This window comes from Brienomyrus brachyistius, chromosome 22 (genome assembly GCF_023856365.1).
Source record: "Brienomyrus brachyistius isolate T26 chromosome 22, BBRACH_0.4, whole genome shotgun sequence".
Lineage (NCBI taxonomy): Eukaryota > Metazoa > Chordata > Actinopteri > Osteoglossiformes > Mormyridae > Brienomyrus > Brienomyrus brachyistius.
The window spans coordinates 109,679-133,032 of record NC_064554.1 but is presented as its reverse complement, the minus strand read 5'-3'; the positions used below and the strand labels follow the sequence as shown (position 1 = coordinate 133,032).

The 23,354-nt window shown below is 40.6% G+C and overlaps 1 pseudogene; it reads left to right on the top strand.

Annotated features, from left to right (window-relative positions):
- LOC125717800 (H(+)/Cl(-) exchange transporter 7-like) overlaps positions 1–23,354 on the top strand; it is a 198,322-nt pseudogene that overhangs the window by 168,298 nt on the left and 6,670 nt on the right.

Below are 23,354 nucleotides of genomic sequence, written 5' to 3'. Positions count from 1 at the left end.
GTTAAGTTGATTATGTGGAGAGAGAGAAAAAAAACTGTCTTTGAAAAAGATCAACCATAGAACGAAGCTGCAGCATTGACACCCCCTAGTGGTGATTTGAAGATAGTTCTGTCTGTAGCAGCTAAGCAGTAGATTTGGCGTCAGGTGCCATGACAAACTCAGTGCTGCTCGGTTTGAACGGCAGAAGCACAAAAATAAAGGGGGCATCTACTGCACGCCCCCCACCCTTGAAAATGGTACAAATTATCATGCAACAGTTTTCTTAAGTAAGTCTTTTTGGGCGTCTGCAGAAACCTCCACGATGCGATTGCCCTGATTAAGAAGTGCGCAGCGGATACAATTTGGGATGCATCGTTCATCCGATTTATTAATATATAATTATTAGTATGTCTATATTATTTTAGAAACGTTACTTGACGAATATTTTTCATTGAGATTGATTCCCCGTTTAAAATTTTGGTGACACTTCATATTTTTTAAGAGAGACAGACAATTTGACGCATGCAATTTGCAGAAATATGTTGTGCCGCTATAAAGTACACAGGCAGCATGACAAACATAAGTACTCACTGAAGCCACGACATACGCCCGGCTGGCCCCAGCGGTACCCCTAAGAAGAAGGCTTTTTTCACAACCCACGACCATCACGAGGGCAAAAAAAACTGAATAGCCTAGAATTTAGTTAATTACAAGGCACATATTTATTGGAGCAAGAGCTCTAACATAAAACTACCTTGTAATTATAAAGTATTATGGCTGTGAACAATGTACAAACAGGCACAGAAAGTAAAATACTCCAAAAATGCAAAGAACCTAAATATTTTTGTTTCCACCGATTCACTCTTGATGTGTTAGGAGTCACAGTTCAGTAGCCTATTCTTCAGTATCTGCATTTAAGACCACCAACTGCTCTTTCTCCTCCTTCGCTCGTCGGCTCAGAGTATTGGACTTGGTAAGTAATGTTGCCCTTTTGGTTCCAGCAGCACTCTCTGCTTCCTCTGCCATGTGCTCAGCATCCTTTTGTAAACTCTCACATACACTTTCCAGTGAGACTCTCTTCCTCTTGAGTTCCTCAAGTTTTCTTTTTTGCTTTTCGCTCATCTTTCACCTTTGGTCAGAGGCGCTTTGGTTGCTCCCCCACACACTCTGACATGGTCGCATATAAGCCTCTGTGCAACAACTGTTTCCTCTGATAAGTTGCAGGTCTCCACCTCTATTCGTTCCACTTCGGCTTGCCCATAGGACAGCAGCAGCAAGTTCTTGCAGAACATCCAGAGGTCAGGATAAGGCCCACTAACTTTTTGATGTAAAAAGACATCAACTTTGGATGGTGCTGAAGGAATGAAGGATATAAAATCCAAGCCTTTTGCCTCATTGTGCAGGTGATTATCAGACTGCTGGGATATTGCATCACCTGTAATTACATTAATTACAGTAGATTAGATGCAGATCAACAATGTCAATACACAGAATCACATGTAGAATAGGAAAGTGATTTATAACCCAATTTTCCTATGATACCATAAATGTGCAATCATTTTAATTTAATCTTGAGATATCTCTAGGCTCATCAAAGAAAATATAACTGGGCTGATGCTTCTTTTCAAACACCAAGAGTCGGTCTTCTAAATACTGCTAAAATCTACGTGTTAACACTATTCAGTTCAGGGACGGATTATGGGTTGTGTGGGCCCCTGGGTAAAACGTTCGCGAGGCCCCCCCCCACCACCACCACCTGCACCACCACCACAACCACCACAAGTCAAGGGCCCTTGGCAGCCAAACACCCTCCCTATAGGGTCAGGGGACCTTGTAGGCAGAGGATCAAAGAATGTAGGCCCTCTAAAATAGACAAACGAAAATACATTGCTGATAAGCGTTGCAAATTGTTTTGGGCTTGGGGCCCACGGGCCCCCTGCACCCCAAGGGCCCCTGGGCAGCGGCCCCGCTAACCCGGTTTGTAATCCGTCCCTGATTCAGTTAGATGTGAAAAAAGAAAAGCATAATTTAAAAATAATATTCTGAACTATCCTATTCTTATCCTATGATTTACCAGCAGATATCCTGCCTGCCAACCGATTCTCCTGCGCAAACTTCTGCATGAGATTTCTCCTTTTCTGCTGGCAGTTATCTGGCTGGTGTGCATTTTGTTTGGGTCCAAGCACGTCATCTCATGTACAATCGAGTACTTCAGAGGGCATTTATCCAAGGCCTTTTTGCACATTTTTGAGAGCACAATCTGGCAATTTTTTTTAATCTGAAGGACACCAAGGTCACTTCCACTGCCTTTGGCTCCTGACTGTCTCTGACAAAAAGATGGTTTGTCAAATTTCCAGAATCTTTCTGCACACTCAGCCCAAGGTTAACACTACCTCAGCTGTACATATCAAACCAGCTCAAACTCCATGTTATTCACATATTTTTTACTTCACAATTGTTTGATACATTTGTATGTAAAGATACCAGTGAATTCACAGAAGTCCCACCTTGATGACAGCCATTCCTATATCCACCTCCTTTGGACTGAGCCAGAGTTTTTGCCTGTACAACAGCTGTACATGTTGCTACACAACACTTAAACATTCTATTTCCTCAATGAACTATTTTTTTTGCAGCAAAAGCCATGAAGCAGCAATAAAATCTTTAAAATATGCTTACCAATAAATATGGTTCTCCCATTTAAACACATGTAAAGATAAACCATGGATATTTAAAAATCATGGGTTCGTTAATGAGTTTAAATGTTATTGAATGGCTTACCTTAAACTTCTCCAGTAAGTCTTCAGCGGTGGAGTGGCTCATGTACTGTGATCCCAGAACCAGGACTGCACTCGAGAGCCATTCTCATAATTCACCCAATACCTGACATGCACATCCAGTTGTTTTCTTTTGATGGTCCTGTTCATACTTACGTCAAACATGACAACGAAGCTCCCTTTTAATATATGGAGCGAGTCCAAATCGCGCAAGAAAAGCGGTTTTATCTTTACCACAAGTGACCCTGCGAGTCAGGGAACATCACCCTGGAGACGGTGTGAATGTCATCATTGGACGTATAGGAGTGATGTCGGCAAACCGTTTGCAAAGCCCATAGCACTTCTGCTTTCAGTGTGGGTTGAGGAGGATGTACTGAAGGCATTATTTGTCATGGGATCCGGAGACACTGCCAAAACGGGTGTAGGCCTATCTTTAGAGGTTGTACTTATCTCCACTGAATAAACATTTGAGGAAAATTTTTAGGTTAAAATCTGGGCTTATTCTATACTGAACAAAAATATAAACGCAACACTCTTGTTTCTGCTCCCATTTTTCATGAGATGGACTTAAAGACCTACAATTCATTCCAGATACACAATATTACCATTTCTCTCAAACATTTCTCACAAATCAGTCTAAATGTGTGATAGTGAGCACTTCTGCTTTGCTGAGATAATCCATCCCACCTCACAGGTGTGCCACATCAAGATGCTGATCTGACATCATGGGTAGTGCACAGGTGTACCTTATACTGCCCACAATAAAAGGCCACCCTGGAATGTGCAGTTTTTTGCTTTATTGGGGGTCTGGGGACTCAGAACCGGTCAGTATCTGGTGTGACCACCATTTGCCTCATGCAATGCAACACATCTTCTTCGCATAGAGTTTATCAGATTGTCAATTGTGGCCTGTGGAATGTTGGTCCACTCCTCTTCAATGGCTGTGCGAAGTTGTTGGATATTAGTGGGAACTGGTACACGCTGTCGTATACGCCGGTCAAGCACATCCCAAACATGCTCAACGGGTGACATGTCCGGTGAGTATGCTGGCCATGCAAGAACTGGGACATTTTCAGCTTCCAAGAACTGTGTACAGATCCTTGCAACATGGGGCCGTGCATTATCTGTCTGAGTGGCTGGTCTCAGACGATCTTGGAGGTGAACCTGCTGGATGTGGAGGTCCTGGGCTGGTGTGGTTACACGTGGTCTGCGGTTGTGAGGCCGGTTGGATGTACTGCCATATTCTCTGAAACGCCTTTGGAGACGGCTTATGGTTGAGAAATGAACATTCAATGCACGAGCAACAGATCTGGTTGACATTCCTGCTGTCAGCATGCCAATTGCACGCTCCCTCAATGCTTGTGGCATCTGTGGCATTTTGCTGTGAGACAAAACTGCACATTCCAGGGTGGCCTTTTATTGTGGGCAGTATAAGGTACACCTGTGCACTACCCATGATGTCAGATCAGCATCTTGATGTGGCACACCTGTGAGGTGGGATGGATTATCTCAGCAAAGCAGAAGTGCTCACTATCACACATTTAGACTGATTTGTGAGAAATGTTTGAGAGAAATGGTAATATTGTGTATCTGGAATGAATTGTAGATCTTTAAGTCCATCTCATGAAAAATGGGAGCAAAAACAAAAGTGTTGCGTTTATATTTTTGTTCAGTGTACATTGATTTACAGAATCAAATTTAAAAAACAAAGATACACTGATTTTATACAGATTACTAACTTTTGGGGATCACAATACAAATCTAAATATTTTAGACAAGTTACTTATCTGCTTATTGAATGGTGGGCGAAAAAAATATCTGTATAGTGTCCATTATCTAAAACCCCGCAATGACGTAGTTTGTGTTGTTCTTAAAATAATATTAACTTAAACGGTCAATCTGATTTTCTGGAGGAAAAATAATAGTTTTGATGAATCAACAGCTTGGGAAAATAGTCGCTAGATTAATTCAAAGAAAAATTGTCTGTAGTTGCACCTCAACAGTATAACCAGTGATAATACTATATAAATAAAATTAAAGTAATGGCACCAGCATAGACAGACACAGTAACAGTACAGAATGAGGTAACAGTGGCAGTGTGAGGAAATGTCAGCGTCACTGGCTGGTTAACAGCAATGGGGAGGAAACTTGTCTCTAAATCTGGAAATGCTTGTGCAGATGGATGGATGGAAGGTGAAAAGTGACAGTGCTGGGTGGCTAGAGTCTCTCAAGGTGCTGCTTGCTTTTCTGAGGCAGCACCTGAAGACGATGCCTTTGACCGCCAGAAGCTGTGTGCCCGAGGAACTGGAAGCTGTTGAAGCCTCTACAGCATCCTCTGCGATGTAGATAGGACTTTGGGGAGTCATCCGTTTGCGAAAGTCCAGGATCAGCTCCTTGGTTTCTCTAGCGTTGAGGGTGATGTTGTTATACATGGTGAAGAGCTGGGCCTACAAATCCCAGCATTCAAGAGGTGAAAATACAGACTTAGAGGGAATTTGGGAAAAGTGAGAAAATCCTCTTTACTCGTGTCTGTATAAATCTCACCAAGCGTAACTTTGCAGATTAAAGACTGGCTGAGAGTGTAAATGTAAACGCTGATAAGGAGTCAGGAACAAAGTGCTCATGTAGTGCACACCTGGGTCCAGAGGGCTCTTGTTCAGATGGAAAACTGAACAGGCATCTTTTGTGCTAAATGACAGCCGGTGCTGCTCAAGATGATGGACACTATGGGGAAATAAAAAAAAAAAGAGTTTTGAATGAAAAGACACACAAGAGTAACAGTGCAGCCTTGGTCACGTCTCCCCAGCTCATGACTGGACCAGGCTCCACATTGACCCCAAAACTGGCTTTACACACAGGAAACTCACTGAAACTCAACACAACATTGTCCTGATCTTGCCTGGGGAGTTTCACCTGGTTACTGAGATGACCGGCAGCACAGACAGTCTTACCAGCAACAGATATGCTATTAAGGGGTGCGAAGCGTCTGCTGCCAGCACATGGCTTTATATCTGTCGGCTGCATTTGCGCTGCTCCTCCCTCCTATAAAGAGGACAGTTGAACAGCAGTGTGAAGAAAGGGCACAGAAGCAGAAGTCAGTGGAAAAAGCCCCATTACTAACCCTAAGCCCAACTTACTGCAAACAGCCCACTGTATTTCATATGTCTGCTTCATATTTTCCATTTAATTGCCATAATCTCTGGCAGTCAGTGACAAAAGTTATTTACCCTTAAACAGTACTGAGATTGAGTAGAGTGAGGTACTTAAGCGGTATTATGGAAGAATAAAAGCTGAGTCCCATGTCCAGGCGAGATGCGTAGCTGACAGGCTGATGAATGTTTCAAACTCTTACCTCCACCGTACTGACAGGAACGGCGAGCTGCTGTGGCATCATGGCATTAAACTTCTGTTTCTCCAGGGAAGAAAACAACCAAGACCAACCTTAATAATCCACACACTTTGAAGACTGACATAAATGGTAAATATGAGACGTAAATATCATCCAACACTACCAGGTACTCAGTGAATACTCAGTCATGCAGAAATATAATCTAAAGTTATAATTATGGGGACACGTGGCCGTCCACTGCAGGTGACAATGTCCTAAACTCTTTCATACTTAAAGAACACATACAGTTATTACTTTGTAAGGATGCATAAAACTCCAGTTCAGTAAATTTATGGAATATATACTGCAGCAACTACTTTATAGTCATTTATTAAGTAACTGACTTATTTCTTCCCTGCGGGAACTTGTAATTATGCTGAAATAAAAATGTAACTTAACAGCGTTAAAAAGAACTCAGGAATCCAGTCCAAAATGCTTTAGTTTGACATGTGATCAAAATTCAAACTAAATTTCATAGAGTAAACTAATACATGATAGCATCCATGCAAAAGATCAACGGCAGAACAGGGGCTCTTAAGGCAGACTGCATTAAAAAGGAATTAATCATCTCTCTCAATTTAAATTTGGGATAATAATTCTCTTCAGAAGCCTCCATAGAATAGTGCATCCATCCCCTCACTTATGTGTAGAGACGTATCCTAAGGCTCTGGCAACAACATTCAGGTCAACAGCATCAAAAATTTCACAGCTAGTTTTAAAACTTGTTTTTCACTTTACGTTACAGCAAGTTAGTTAATATTAAATTATTGCAACGTGCAGATTAATAGTCAGAAAAGGTTTTTGAAATTTACATAATGATAAATGAGAACTATATTTGATTACTAATTACTGTTGACTAATTTCCTGTCTGGACTTTTCCCCCTTCATTGTTAAAAGTCATTATATGTCTGGGTGCCAGTCAGTGGAAGCACACAGACACCTGGCCTATTCATTCAGCACCAGCCCATCAAGTAGAGAATTCAGCACCACGGACAGTGACCTGTGTTACTATGACATCAGGTCATTGGCTCTAAATATTTTTCTAGAAATAACTAAATGGCTCTATTGTAGAAATTTCCAGCCAGAGACTGGGTTCCTATATGAAGAGAATATTATTATTCAGACAAAGAAAATAAACTACAGAAAACTAGCTCTGCATGTCATCTCCCCTTTACTCCTTAAGCAGGGCACACGCACATCAACAAGTACCAATGCAGCAAATACAGATGAACAATTTCACAGCTTCAGAAGAAGTCAGATTTCTGTGTAATTCAGAGATTGTCAAAGACTTCTGATAGAACATTTTCTGCACTTGAGTCTAATTTCAAGATAAATTGCACCTGGGTCTATTAAAACAAGGTGATGCTGCCTGACCTACCAACCAAGGCTGGGGAGGAAACGTAGGAATACAAGGAAAGCAAGGAAGAAAAGCAGCCACCCTATCTCATGGTCACGGACACAAACATCAGGGAGTGTTATGAAGAAGACACCACACTTAGGACCATTGGTTTTACGCAGTGAATTACACCAGAGAGAGTTTTTACATTCTAGCTGTGTTATGTAACATTCCTCAGCCTTCAGCTTTTTTCCCCACACAATGCAGGACATGCAGGGGTGCCAAACAAAACAGTGGAGCTGCAGTGTAGCCAATTATTTCTTTCAGTAGTTTTAAGATGGTTTGTGAGGTTGTGTGTTAGAGATGGCGGTGAGCAACACTGAGGCATCTCAGGGAACCATGTTGCCCATATTAAAAAACATGCACGCATGCAACTCAGGCAATCCAGCATTTCTTATTTCAGTTACGTATGACACTGCATGTTGCGGTTTTACATGTTCACTACAAGTCAGTGGTTTTTTCCTTGTATGATTATGGCCACATTCACACCAAAAACACACTAGACATACTGTACAAGGCACTCAAGGGAAAAATTCTCAGAACACAAAGTGAATGTATCAACCGAAGAAGGATTTTTCCTTTTCGGAATATTCATTTTTTTCCATGTGGAACCACTGTCCATGATTCAATTGAGTGCATTCAAAGAATGATACATCAAAACTAATAGTGACAAAATATTCATTTAATATGCATTGTACATGAATGTAGGACTTAGATGTTGATGAATTTCTCATCAGTGAAGGGCATATACACTTAAGGGGTATTATGAAAAAAAAAGTTGAGAACCCAGAAGTAACTATCCGATTAAAGATGTAATCTGGTACATGTGCAGACCAGTGATGGATATGTAAATGATTCAAATTGCAAGGAGTTGGCATGTTTAATCACCAGACACAGGATGCCTCGTAGTCACATTAGACAGTGTTAACGGCACTTGACGGAGTTTGATAGGGTTGCATTGCGGGTTTACATGAAGCCAGGTGGTCATGTGCTGCAATTGCATGTGGGCCATGCGGATATCACAGTGGCCTGATATTGAAACCAATGGGCACGTGAGGCATCCACACACGTCGTGAAGTTTCTGGTCATCCAAGACAGACCACGCCAAGGAAGGATCGTCGGATTGTGCTCCAAGCATCACAGATCCCCATGACACCTGCGCCTGATATATGGACACAGCTACTGGACTCTCTACAACACCCTATATCATCGTGTCGCGATGACTGGCATCAGCTGGACTACGGGTTCACCGTCCCATGTATAGGCTGCCGTTCACAATAGCACAGAAACGGTTGCGTTTGGAGTGGTGTAGTCACTGGGAGGCATGGACTGATGGACTGATGACGACTGGCGTCCTACCATGTTCAGCGATACATCTCAGTTCTGCAGTACCACAGATGACCGTCATGTGCGTATGGTGGTGCTGCAGGGAGAGGAGCAATCCTGCCAATGCTGTGGAGTGACACACCACACTCTGACGGCACAGTGGTACACCAGTGACATCCTAGTAGTATCCGGGCCCAGGGGTGTGCTATACCCTACTGACATGGGACCAGCAGTGTGACCATACCGCCAACTCCGTGGTCCGTTTGATCTGATGATTATAATCATCGCGATACAGTCACATGCCCTTTCATCACATGCAGATTTCATTTTCACAACTTAGTCTGTTGCCCTTCACTTTTTTGCCACTGAGTTTGTGTTTTGACACTAAGTTGATGGGAATTGATTATTTAAGCGTCATCTAAAGAGCTTATATTAATTGGGTAAATTGCATAAGACTCACATGGTATTTTGAAAAGATTCCCATATGCGCTGATTAGCTGGGGTTGATCCAAGCAGCTGTGCACTTTTCTCCTGTAACATAAAAGTTTGCTTTTAGGACAGAAAACAAGGTTAAGACCATATTATGTAGTTTACATCTATCAAAATAAAACCAAAGTCACTGTTACCAAAAGAGTAACCATGTGTTATCAAATTTCCTAACATTTTGCTTCATCTTACTTTGGATGCCCATGGTTAGGAGAGAAGCAGAAATCTGCTCAATCATAAGAAAGACTTTTATTGCTACAGGGAGTGAGATCTTGTTGCAGGTGACAAGGCAGGATAGAGTGTGTTTAGAAAAATAATGAAGAGGGAATGTGAGTGTGAGCTATCGTGGCATCTGTGTATAACCCAATATGGCGGCATCCTTCTGAATGTAAATAACATAGCCGGCTTAATTAGCTTAATCAAGCGTAATTGAACTAAGGAAAATTTAGCAATATACTTTCCCTGCTTGGTGTGATAAATACAGCAGCAGCTGCTGGTGGACGGGCTACAAACAGACATCAAGAAGAAATCCCACCTCACAGCCATTTACTGTACCAAACCCCTTAATGTAACTTGTAAAGATGTAGGTATTGGCGTATTCACACATTCATTTGCAGTGTCCACTTCCTGTCCAGTAAATTTGGCAGGACGGAATTTGAATAACCTATAGGTCTGACTCATGTATGCGGCTGAAGGAGTAAAGATAGAATGGGTGAAGAATCCTGTTATACAGTCCTAGTAGACCGAGAACCACCTGATTGCTACTGTAGTTGGAATCAAGGGCTGAGCTGCATGGTGGCCTGGGGGACAATCATGAAAACACAGACCCACTGATATCCTCAAAACCCACAATCAAAAGGGGAGTCAGGCACGGTGGCCAACCACTTGGCCCGTTAAGCCACATGGTGGCCCGATGAGCAGGCAAACACACTATGGGCTAAGGGGTACAAGACAGAGGAGAGAATAGGATGGCCAGTGACATGTGAACAGGACAAGGCAGGGATGGATTCTGACATAGGTACCATACTACTTTGTTTAAATATGCCCAAGTGCATAGAATGTTTTAGTGCAAGTCTTAGACAATGGTATCTCTGAATGACACCGCAGTCTGACTCTTCCTGAAGGCCCTGAGAAGTTGTTTGTATGCACTTGCTGCCTTGACACTTGCTGATGTGCGTGTGCTCTGCTTGAGCAGTAAAGGGGAGATCACATGCAGAGATGATTTTCTGTAGCTTCTCAGTCCGAGTAAAAATAAAATCTTCTCGTTATATAGGAACCAAGTCTCTGGCTGGAAATTTCTACAACAGAGCCATTTAGTCATTTATAGAAATATACAGAGCCAATGAAGGAACCAGATGTCACAGCACAGTAACACAGGTCACTGTCCGTGGAACTGAATGAATAGGATAACCGGCCAATGTGTTTGTGTGCTTACACTGATTATATGTCAGGGGGGAAAATATTTATATCATTGTTGCGATGAACGTCATTCCAGCAAGTGGTTACGTCGTTCACGCAAGTGGTCATGCGGAACCAAAGTTTACTCACCTGTGTGCACCCGAGGGGAAGGCATTAACGGACGCACCTGCTCTTTATTTTGGATAAAGTCGGCAAAACGCATTGGTAGCGCGACAAGCAAAGGGTCAAATCTACACCAAGTGCTTCTGGAACTGTGCTGCGATTGTGTACTGAAAAGTAGACTCTGAACGGACAGCCGGTAAGACCATGAACCATGCGTGTTGGACTTTGTTGCAAATGTTATTTGTAGCAAGCACTACCTGTTGCGAGTGGGGTTTATTTCTTAATGGGGTGCGCTAATGAGGCATTGAGGCGCTGGTGCTGGCTTGTAACATTATATGAGTTGTGGTATTTGACTGTATTAGGAATAAATGGTGTGCTGTAAGTGTCTTAATGACAATATGTGGAATGCTGTTTTATTGATTCAGATGTTTGCATTAATGCGGTTTAAAAGGGGGGGTTCTATTTTTAGTTTATCTAAAAGTTAAATATTAAATTGCTAAAAAGAAAAAAAAAAAGTATTAAGGGTGAACTTTCCTTTTAATAATTCATATGGGCAGAAGTGTTAAACCTATTGTTCGATTGTCTAATTGGTTAGCTTTTCATTGCAATTTATTGCGTTGAGTAACTCATTTATGTGTTTCCCCAGTGGTTTGATCTTAAACTTTGATGTTTGGAGGAATTTTATTCAGAACAAGTTATGTATAATTGTGTGGAAATTTGAAGCTGAGATTGGTCATTTATTGTATATTTTGTGTGTATGTATATATATATATATATATATATATATATATATATATATATATATGCATTTAAAGTAAAATTTTGTGTTTGCTCATAAGATAGATTGGTGAAAGTTGGTGTTTTGTGGTTTAAGGTTTTTCACCTGTAAATGCCTGGCTTGAGGAAAGCGAAGATAAAATAAAAAGGGATAAAGAGTCCAAAAAGAAGGCCTGGTTATTCTGAGTGAAATCCAGTTATATGTTCAGTTTTGGTACATCTCTATCAAGTGAGGGGTAAAGCACAGTAAGAATTGTGATCACTTGACAATCATTGAGGGGAAAAATGTAAAAATATATACAGTAAGGACAATATAATCGTAATTTAATGTATCCCTTCTGCTCTTTAAAAAGCACAATGTCTGACTGACAAATATGTCTATTATTAGCACATTTTAATAATTTAATTAATATTAAGCAGTACACCTATTTCCTGTAATCACTCTGCGTTAAAGCAATTTTTAAAACTAGCTGTGAACTGGATGCTGTTCTGACTGTTGTTGCCATGGTGCCTTATTTACTTTCAAATCGCATTGTCCACAACCTGATCAAAGGACCAAACTTTAAAATCAGTGCAGGGTAGTGTCGCAAGTAGTGATGCTTAGGCTTTAACCTATGTCCTGGAAAGAAAGAAAATCTACAAGCAAGATATTCTTGGATAAGAACGTCAAGGTATGCAACCTCTGGCAATAAAATTTTCTGTGCACAAATCAGCTCCACAATGTCTTTTAGCTGAAGGGTCAACTGCCAATCATCATCTGTGGGCTCTTTCACCTTGTCACACATGATCACAGGAAGAAGTCTTAGAAAATTCCAGTTCTGAACAGCCTGACCATAAAGCTTTACTCCATTGGAGTTTACTGCACATGGCTTACTCAACACATCAGAGCCACTGTACTTAAATTTCTTAATGCGTCTATTCAGAATTGAATAAGTGAACCACTTTTTTTGCTTGATGAAGTACTTCAGGTAAAGGGCTAAATCATAGGAAAGGATACCCTCAAAAATGTCATGGCCTAAACAAGGTGGCAGGCCAGGCATACAAACATCGAAGTAATTCAATGAATTAAAACTCAGATATTATACCTTCAACGTTTTGTTGTTCCTCAGACTGTAAAATGCATTTGGATCTGTTTGAAAATCTGTTCGGGTTGTCCGGCAATACCTGCAGAAATATTCAGAAAAACTAAAATTTTCTGTAAATCCACCGATATTATGAGACCCCAAATTGTCCCCTGCAATGCACAAAACAGTCCCTTTAACTTTTTCCTCTGCCACCGTTATTCCATTGTCTTCCAGGTCTTTTAAGTCTGCAATGAGCCTTGAGAAAACTTTGTCATGGCCAAAGTGTTTGAAGTCTTTTTCCTGACACAGCATTACAAGTGACATGTGGTCTGTACTTGATGAGGTGGTAAATTAGCCAGAGACAAATATACAGCTACTACTTTGTGCTGCTTTTTGCTGAACCTAATGGGTTCACCGCCTCAAAAGAATCTTGATATAGAATTAGTTTTAGACATGATGGGTTTTGAGAAAAGAACTCATTGTTTTTATATACCTGACCATCACTGACATCACAAAGCACATCAGTGTATGGTACGTATGTACCCTGTGCAGCACAATTCTGCCATAAGTCTGACTCCAGTAAATGTCTCAAAGTGTCTTTCAATGGAACATAGTAGGCAAACCTCTGTGACCTTGTTTCATCCCTTCCTAAGTACAACTTTACAGGTTCTGTGTATCTAAACATCTGTTTAAAAGCCCTAGTTCTTGAAAAATTGGTTCTCATTGGTCCTTCATGACTAATGGTGAAAAGGTCAGATTCCTTCACAACATCACATATACTACCAATAACCTCATCTGTTAATTCAGTTAAGTCACTTTTCAGGAATGCACTTAATTTATTCAAAGTATATGTCTGTCCTAGTTCATGTATGCTTAGCATCTCTTCAATAATATTTTGTATAGTTGATGCTGGCAGAAGAAACTGCCCATGTAATTTCAAGTAGAAAAGAGAAATATTTCTAAGAAAAAGGTCACTGAAATTTTCTGTAAGATGGACTTCACCTTCATCAGTCTCACTAAATCTCTCTGTAGGGCCTGTAACTAACGGTTCAGTTTCAAGAAACTGAGAAACTGTCTCCTTATAAAGATCTCTTATACTGTCCACAGAACATTGTCTGTGTTTCCTGGACATGTAGGCTGTAAACGACGATCTCACAGTGAACGTATGGTCGCATCCTGTCACCGGACATGTCACAACACGTCCTTCGGCTATATGTTCCTTTAAGTGAGCTGTTAGTGATCTGACATCGCGACATTGGCGCTGGCACATAGACATATTACACGTAAACACCGTAAGGGCATTTGTAGTATCAATATATGAATCTGTGTTATGTTTACGGTAAAAATGAGCCTTAAATTCCCCATATGAACGAAACGTATTGTGGCAATCTGTAGCGCCACACTTGAACACGCATCGTGGTTCATGACGGTGAAGTTTGACATGTAAAACATGTTCCCTAAGGGTTTGCACTGATGTTCCACAGAAATAACAACTAAACATTGTAACTGCGTGAACAAACACGCACTCTATTGCTGTTTTAAACACCTAAATGCTGTTTCACATCCCGCTTGCAAATCTAAGTTTTACATGTGCTGCCAAGATACGTTCATGCGCCGTCAACACGGTACATGCTACTCGTGTTTAAAACCACACACTGCTTAACACTGCTTAAAACGATTTAATTTAACTTACCAATTTGCCCAGACACATTTATTTTATTTTATATTCCCACTAGTTTGTAGATTTTTTTTAAATGTTATGTTTGTTATTGGGTGCTTTCCACTTCATGTACCCACATACAGCGCTGGCTTAAAGCAATACATTCTGGTCCTGACGCAATGCATTGTGGTTAGATTTTTATCGTCCGCTGCATTATGTCACCATGTCACGTCGTACAAAAACCTCGCGAGAGCAAGACAGATCATCCTGCACCTCTTAAGTGTTATGTAGTTTTGCCTGAAACGCAAAAATAAAACAAAGCAATTAAAGCCGATCAGTGGCTCAAATTCTGCTGTAGCGATTGAAGAACTTTTGTCGGAAGTTGGATTCGAACCCACGCCTTACTTCGGAGAACAGAATACCCCTTACTTTGAAAGGCCATTTTCGCTGCGCAGGAGGCTTTAGACCGCTCGGCCATGGGGCAGTTTCCAGTTGAACCCTAAGGAGTAGGTTAAGTCCAGCCTTGACTTCCAAGCTGACGTTTTTCTACATATGTGCTTGTGTATCATGGACAGTAAGAGGGGGCAGGCAAGGAGAGAATTTCTCTCTTTGGGGATCAATAGAGTGTTGTTATTATAACGTCTAAAACGTATGATGGTCTGTCGATAAATCAATAACAATATTAATGAAGTCAATGTTTATCTAAAGGAATCAGAATTCAGGAAAAGCCAGGGGCCGGACCGAGTGTAGGGGGCGTGGCCAGAGACAGCCTGCTGACTGTTCCAAATCATGGGTGCATGTTACAAGTCCGGAACATATTTTAACTTAGTACTAACTTAGCATCATATTTGATCTGATTCGACTGAATATCCCAGGTTTCCATCTCTCATGCATCTGGTGTGACGTGTTTTCAGACTCTCAGGCTGGCGCAAAGAAATCTTACGGGAATTGAACGTCTCACTCCGGTCAGCTGACCAAAGTTGGTAACCTTGGTATTGTGTGTAGGAGATTCGGTATAACTATAATTTCGTTCTCCATTTACATGCCCGTAGTGTCTTTAACCGGCTGCACAAACTGGATCCGCCTCCATTACGACACAACTTTGCCCTTATTGGCTTAAGAATTTAGTCACATACATGACGTATATCTGCTATTTCTCCCGAGAAGCAGGCAAAGCAGTGGTAACTGCTTTGTAGTTAATTTACCTGGTAAAATTAAGTTTAAATAAATGATATAAATACTGTAATAGTACTCGTGAGCTTTGTTTATTTGTTATTAGTTATTGTAATGTTGCGCTGCTTTATTTGTTTAATCGTCTAGTCTGTGGAGACATTCAAGTTAATCAAATAAGAATTGCACTGTACACTGTACATGACCATAAAAACTTTGTATCCTTGAAATAAATGTTTTTGATCTTTTCCTTGGCAGTTATCTTTTTACACAGGGCCTCTATGTACACGATAGTTTTTTTTTCACGACTAACAGTATGGATCAGGAGTTGGTTATTGTAAAAGAAGTAATGTGCATGCAGGTGATATTTGTATAGATTTATCCACACCCTTGTAGCAGTGCTGCCATTGCAGTCAGATCTCGCAAACTAGGAGTATTAGTTGTCTTTATTTCTCTTTATTTCTTGACGCCAACCCTCTCCATTAATCCGGGCTTGGGACTGGCACCTACCTGAGCTGGCTTGCTCCCTTAAGTGGCTGGGTTAGGCTAAACTATATATATATATTTACCAAGACTACAATAAAACATCTCGAAATGTGTAGTCTAGCAAAACGCAGTTTAAAGAAGGTAGCCTACCTGGCGAAATTGCAAACAAATTAAGGGCGTTAGGCAGCCTTTCCAAACCGCTTATCCTACTGGATCGCGGGGGGTCTGGAGCCTATCCCGGAAGCAATGGGCACGAGACAGGGAACAACCCAGGATGGCGGGCCAGCCCATCGCAGGGCACACTCACACACTATTCACTCACGCATACACTCCTATGGGCAATTTAGCAACTCCAATTAGCCTCAGCATGTTTTTGGACTGTGGGGGAAACCAGAGTACCCGGAGGAAACCCCACGATGACATGGGTAGAACATGCAAACTCCACACACATGTGACCCAGGTGGAGACTCGAACCCGGGCCCTAGAGGTGTGAGGCAACAGTGCTAACCACTGCACCACCATGCTGCCCCCTAAATGGAAAACCATTAAATACAAAAGGAAAACAAAAGTGCTGTAAGACTGTATACTTATGTGTATGTTAGTAAAGGCTGTAGCTGACACAACGGACCCCACTAATTAGAAAGGGGTAATTGTACACATGTGGCATCCAGTATGTTCTTCTATAACAGTTTTTAAAAAAAAAAAAAAACTCACATTACACAAATTGGCACTATCAAAACGAGGATTATGGGGAAAATGGGGACTGGGATGGAGATTACATACACGTAGGCATGGTATTTAGTTTTTTTTAATCTGGTCACCTTCCAGAGTAATTGTAAACTAAAACCATCTTCACCCTATTTGATTCTTTATAAATGGACAATCAGTCGTGCAGTAAATGGGGGTATAGAGAGACACAGAGCTTGTCTAACAAGAAACCCTGGGAAGCTAACATTAATAGGGTGGGTATGGATAGCAAAACCATTGATACAGATTACAGATTTATATCTCACCTGAACCCTGGCGGGCTCCATGCCAATAGGGGTTGGGATTAGGGTTAGTTAACTTAAGTAGTAATATTGATGTGTATATTCTCCTATTCTCCAGTCAGTGAATCGTGAAACGTAATGTTAATATGTTTCTATACCTATATGTTCTGCTTAAAAACCCATAAAGGCAAGCACAGTGTTTAGACATTCTGTTACTTAGACTAGTAAACACTAAGATCCTTCAGCTTTCAATTAACCTGACACAACAGTCTAAACAACAAATGTGTGCCATGTCATTTGTCATCTTTACATCTTGTATCCTTTATATGGTAATTGGATTTTCAAGGTGGAATTGCAGGTCGATCATTTTAAGGATCTAGATGTAAACCTCCCTGGTGTTGCTTTAATATTTTTTTTGCACAATTTGCTTCACACACTTCCTCCAGCAGAGAAGCTTACAATACTACACCCCACCAAATGACTGGATGATGCCTTTTTATTTAAGGTCTGGCTGTGAGCCTCGATTACCGATACACTATCTTCAGGCTCCTGCCGGGATCAGTCAGTATGGTGGACCTTTGGAGGAATGGGTACAAAACCATCAGGAAAGTTTGCAGGTGCTTCAAGAGTATGTGAAGGCTTAGTTGGAGGAACAAGCCACACCACGAAATCGGAAACACAATGAGTTGGTTAATGATTAGGGGTTTGATGAAGGTCAGCTGGTGTGTTTGCGGAACCATGTTCGAGGTAAAATACAGGATCATTGGGATGCCTGTTTGTATATGGTAGTTCGGTGTCCCCAAGATCAGGGTGCAGTTTACTCTGCAACTCCAATGGAGGGGGACGGGGTTGTCCGTCAAGTTCACCGAACAGAGTTGCGTCCAGTACCACAGGGGGTTGTTATGTCAGGGGAAGATGTTCTGGTAATGTCTCCTGAGTCTGGGTTGCCCACAGGGGCAACAGAAATGGAATCGGATGAGGACTCTGTGATTTTACGGGGACAGGGCTGGTGGGAGGGGTCGCAATAGAGCATCCACAAGTAGGCCTCGTATAATGGAGGAGGTTATGTCCCCCCCGAGGTGTAGAGACCAGTTAAACGTTCGGTGAGGTCCACCACTGGTCATCATACCAACCCTTATAAGTTACCACGGTCAGTGAATGATCGTTCGGTTGGGGAGGAAGACCAGTGGTTTGGGGATAGAATTCTTAGCTGTGATCGTTGGGTCATCAATTTCATTTTGGGGGATGGATTGTAGCCAGGCAATTATAGGCAGGTATAGGAACTGCAGTTCGGACTGGAGGCATAGCCGGGGCGAGATGGCTGTGCATGTTCCGATGGTAGGGCATATTGGCAAAGGAGCAGGCACGGGAAAGACAGGCAGGGTCCTGATAGATTTGGTGGAGCATCGGCGGGCATATTGAATTTGCAGTGTAGCAGCCTTTCTGTTTGCTTGTTTCAGGGGTGAACAATCTTATCCGCAAAGGGCCGGTGTGTATGCAGGTTTTCGCTGCAACTCCCTAATTAGATTTCTAATTAGAGGACTGATTAGCTGAAGAGTCCTCATACCTGGTTTTGAAGAGCTGACCTAAAGGTTACCCCAAAAACCTGTTTTTTTTTTGTTTGAATGGGGCAGTGAGTCATGGGGTAAACTACTGTTCTTTAGGGGTTTTCAAGGTGGAATTACGGGTCGATAATTTTAAGGATCAGGTTGTAAACCTCCCTGGTGTTGCTTTAATATGTTTTATCTGAGGTTGTATCGTGTATTATCAAGCCAGCCGGCTTAGTGGCCTCGGGAGCGGGGTTTAGTGGGAGCAGCTGGCTAGTTTTATTTTCTTTTTTGTTTGTGTCTTTTTCTTTGTTGTATGTATATTTTGGGTTCATTATTAGGCAGGCTGGGCCTTTTGGCACCTGTAGTCTGGGTGCTGGATTGCCCATAGGGGTCTTTTTTATTGCTGTGATTTGCTGTGTCATTCACTAGTGTGATTTGTGCTGGATGTGTTTTTAAGGTTGTGCTGTGGCGTGTACCTGAGCAAACTTTGGGCAACCTGTTCTCTTGTTGGCTTTATTGACAAAGGGTGGATTAGTCTAATTACGGCCTGCTACAAATAGCTGCATATAACGTATAAAAAAAATCACCTTATGGGTGCTCCGTAGGGTAGCAAGATCTTGAGTTTTTTTACAGTACTCGGGTACGTTTTAAAATTTTCGACCAATCAGCAAACATTATTCTGACAGCATAGCTGGGAAACCAATGAAAAGTGAGTGCAACGTTCTAGAACTTGACTTCGGGTTGACGCTCCCTATAAAAGAGCTGGGTACTGCTTCAAGGCGTTCAGTTGGCGCTACCTCCTGATAGAGTAGCACTGTACGGCTCTTGTTCCGTAAAACAACATCAAAAGGATGAAAAAAAAAACAATATTTAAAGAAGACGAAAAAAATCAATTTTTAAAGAAGACGAAAAAAACATCGTCTAAAAAAATAAGCCAAAAAAATAATATCCGAAGAAGGAAAAACATGCAAAGTAAAAAAAACAAACAAAAATAAAAAACAATATCCAAAGAAGAAGGAAAAAAACATCCAAAGGGAGAAAAGAAGAACTGAAGGGCAAACGAGGTAGGAGGAAATACAAATTTCGTTTCAGCACCGTTGGAGTGCCAAGCCGTGAAAAGCATTTGGCCAGAAGACAAGGTAAGTGTTGTACCTGTTATTTTAAAACAGCGCTTTTCAAAATGCTGCTTTATAATCGTTTGAGATCGTTAGCCAGTGTGACAGCTGAAGGCTTTTTGAGTTTACCAACATAAAGTTTTATTTCTGTATTAGGACATTGTCAGGAACAATGATGTGTTCATCGCTATGATGTGGTCAAAAAGCGATGCATTGAATCTTAGAAACATTTGTGATTTTTCAAACGATGCTTTTCCTTTTATTTAATCAGTAAAATTTCCATCGGTTTTATATAGTGCCCCTTGAAATATGTCTTTAGCTCATTTTCCGGGCATTTTACTAGAATGCATCCTGAGAAATACACAAGCTCTGCTGCATTTCCGTGCCTCGATGTTTAGTGCCGAGTATAATTGTTGCAGTTGCCTTTTATATATTCCATGAGACCTGTTGGTACCAAGAGAAGTGTGAGACTGTCAGGGTGAATTTATCATACAATCGCACGCATAAATACCTGAGGGTTGCCAGTCCTTTTGCGTTGTTACAGGAGGACTAGAGCTGACGAGTGTGTTTCTACACACTATCAAGGGCATTGTAGTACAGTTTTCTCAGGTGGGAGAATGCTGCCGATCTCCTATTTGACAATACAGCCCTTGATATATTAGAATATTACAGAACTAGAAGCCTTTTGCAAGGAAGAATGTGAGAAAATCCCAAGTACAAGAACTGAAAGCCTTTCAGCTGGCTATAAGAAGCGCTTGTAAGCTGTGATATCTGGCAGAGGAGGTGTTACTAAGTACTGATTACGTAGGGTGCCCAAACTTTTGCAGAGTGCCATAATAATGTTTTTATTTTGTAATTTTGTTCAATTTATGGCATAAAAAGTAACTATTCATCAATGTTTGCTGAAAATATTGTGTATTTTCCCCCCAGTTCCTAAAGAGACTGTATTAACTGATATTGTTGCTTTTGTAATTGAAAAGATGTTATTTGTCAAGGGGTGCCAAACCTTTGCATAAGACTGTACACAGTGTGTGTATGTGTTTATGTGAGTGTGTGTCTGTGTGTGTGTTTATATATATATATATGTGTGTGTGTGTGTATATATTTCTGTATATGCATGTGTATATATATATTTATATATAGTTCACACACATTCAAACTTATTTGAATACACATTCAAAATAATTTTTATTATTATTTTCGTTTTTTTTTTTTTTTGTGTTTTAAAATGTTTTATTTTTGCAATGGAAATAAAAATAAAGCAGTCCTCCGTAGAGGAGGGGTGGTGGAGGGAATATATATATATATATACATATATATAAAATAATTGTCACACAACTGGGGTGACATGCCTTGCCTGCTCACCCAGTTTTAGTGCACCTTAGTTATTCATAATGACCATCTAGTCTCGATACACCCATGAATATATATGTGTATATATATATATATATATATAGTTTTTCTGTTTTTTTTTTGCAATAGACAATAAAAATAACGCAGTTCTCCGTAAAGGAGGGATGGTGGATGGAATATATATATACATATATATATAAAATAATTGTCACACAACCTGGGTGACATGCCTTGCCTGCTCACCCAATTTTAGTGCACCTTAGTTATCCATACTGACCATCTAGTCTCGACACACCCATATATATATATATATATATATATATATATATATATATATGTATATATATAGATATTTTTTCTTTTTCTTGTGTTTTTTTTTCGCAATGGATATTAATAATAAAGCAGTCCTCCGTAAAGGAGGGGTGGTGGAGGGAATATATATATACATTTATATAAAATAATTGTCACACAACCTGGGTGACATGCCTTGCCTGCTCACCCAATTTTAGTGCAACTTAGTTATCCATAATGACCAACTAGTCTCGATACACCCATAAATATATATGTGTGTATATATATATATATAGTTTTTTTGTGTTATTTTTTTGCAATAGACAATAAAAATAACGCAGTTCTCCATAAAGGAGGGATGGTGGATGGAATATATATATACATATATATAAAATAATTAATGTCACACAACCTGGGTGACATGCCTTGCCTGCTCACCCAATTTGAATGCACCTTAGTTATCCATAATGACCATCTAGTCTCGATACACCCATAAATATATATGTATATATATAGTTTTTTTTTTTCGCAATGGACAATAAAAATAACGCAGTTCTCCGTAAAGGAGGGATGGTGGATGGAATATATATATACATACATATAAAATAATTGTCACACAACCGGGGTGACATGCCTTGCCTGCTCACCCAATTTTAGTGCACCTTAGTTATTCATAATGACCATCTAGTCTCGATACACCCATAAATATATATGTATATATGTATTGTTTTTTTTTTTTTTTGCTTGCAATAGACAATAAAAATAACGCAGTTCTCCATAAAAGAGGGATGGTGGATGGAATATATATATACATATATATAAAATAATTGTCACACAACCTGGGTGACATGCCTTGCCTGCTCACCCAATTTTAGTGCACCTTAGTTATCCATAATGACCATCTAGTCTCGATACACCCATATATATATATATATATATATATATATATATATATATATATATATATATATATATATATATATATATATATATATATATATAGTTTTTTTTTTCTTCGTAATGGACAATAAAAATAACGCAGTTCTCCGTAAAGGAGGGATGGTGGATGGAATATATATATACATATATATAAAATAATTGTCACACAACCTGGGTGACATGCCTTGCCTGCTCACCCAATTTTAGTGCACCTTAGTTATCCATACTGACCATCTAGTCTCGACACACCCATATACACACCCGAAGCTCTGATCTCAGATCAGTTCCATGCCTCCAGAATCTAATGTTACCCTCAAGGAAGAAGGGAAGCTATGATGAGTAAAAAAAAGGTTATTAGAGTGTCCTGTCAGCGTTGGGCTTCTTCGGCCTCCGCCATTGATTTTTCGGTTTCAGGATGGAAAGTACAAGGTGGCTCTGTGTTGATGAATAATCCAGGAAAAAAATGCCACAAAGGCATGGAGTCACACCAGTGGAGTCTTATCCTTGCAATAAAGACCCCTGTATGACCTTTGCTGAATATTTCCAGTTTAGTGGAGCTGATCTGTGAGTAATGCAGTTATGCAGCAGTTTCTGATGGTTTCCGGTTTTGCAGGTGGTGTCCTTTTCAGCTTGGAGGAGGGAGCCTCCTTCTGGAACCAGATGTTGACCTGGAGAATCGTGAGTGACGTTTCCGATTAGCATACCTGATCTCCTTGCCCCGCCACGGGGCTCTGGTGAAATGTAACTATTCAGTGACCCGTATCTTTCAGTTCTTCGCTTCCATGATCTCGACCTTCACCTTGAACTTCTTCATGAGTATCTACCACAACAAGCCGGGAGATTTTAGTAACCCAGGTCTCATCAACTTTGGACGCTTTGACAACGATGTAAGTTTCCCATTTCTGTCGGTGTTGTGATGTAGATTGTCCTTTTTAAAAGTCTGTAGATGGAATCTTGAAAATCAAAATATTGGGCATCGGTAATTGATCTGGTTGTCTTGGCCAATGGTATGCTGTCCGCAAGTCAAGTAGCTCTTGGGAGATGTCGGCCGTTACCCTCTGACATTGGTTTCCTGCCTCCCGTTAGT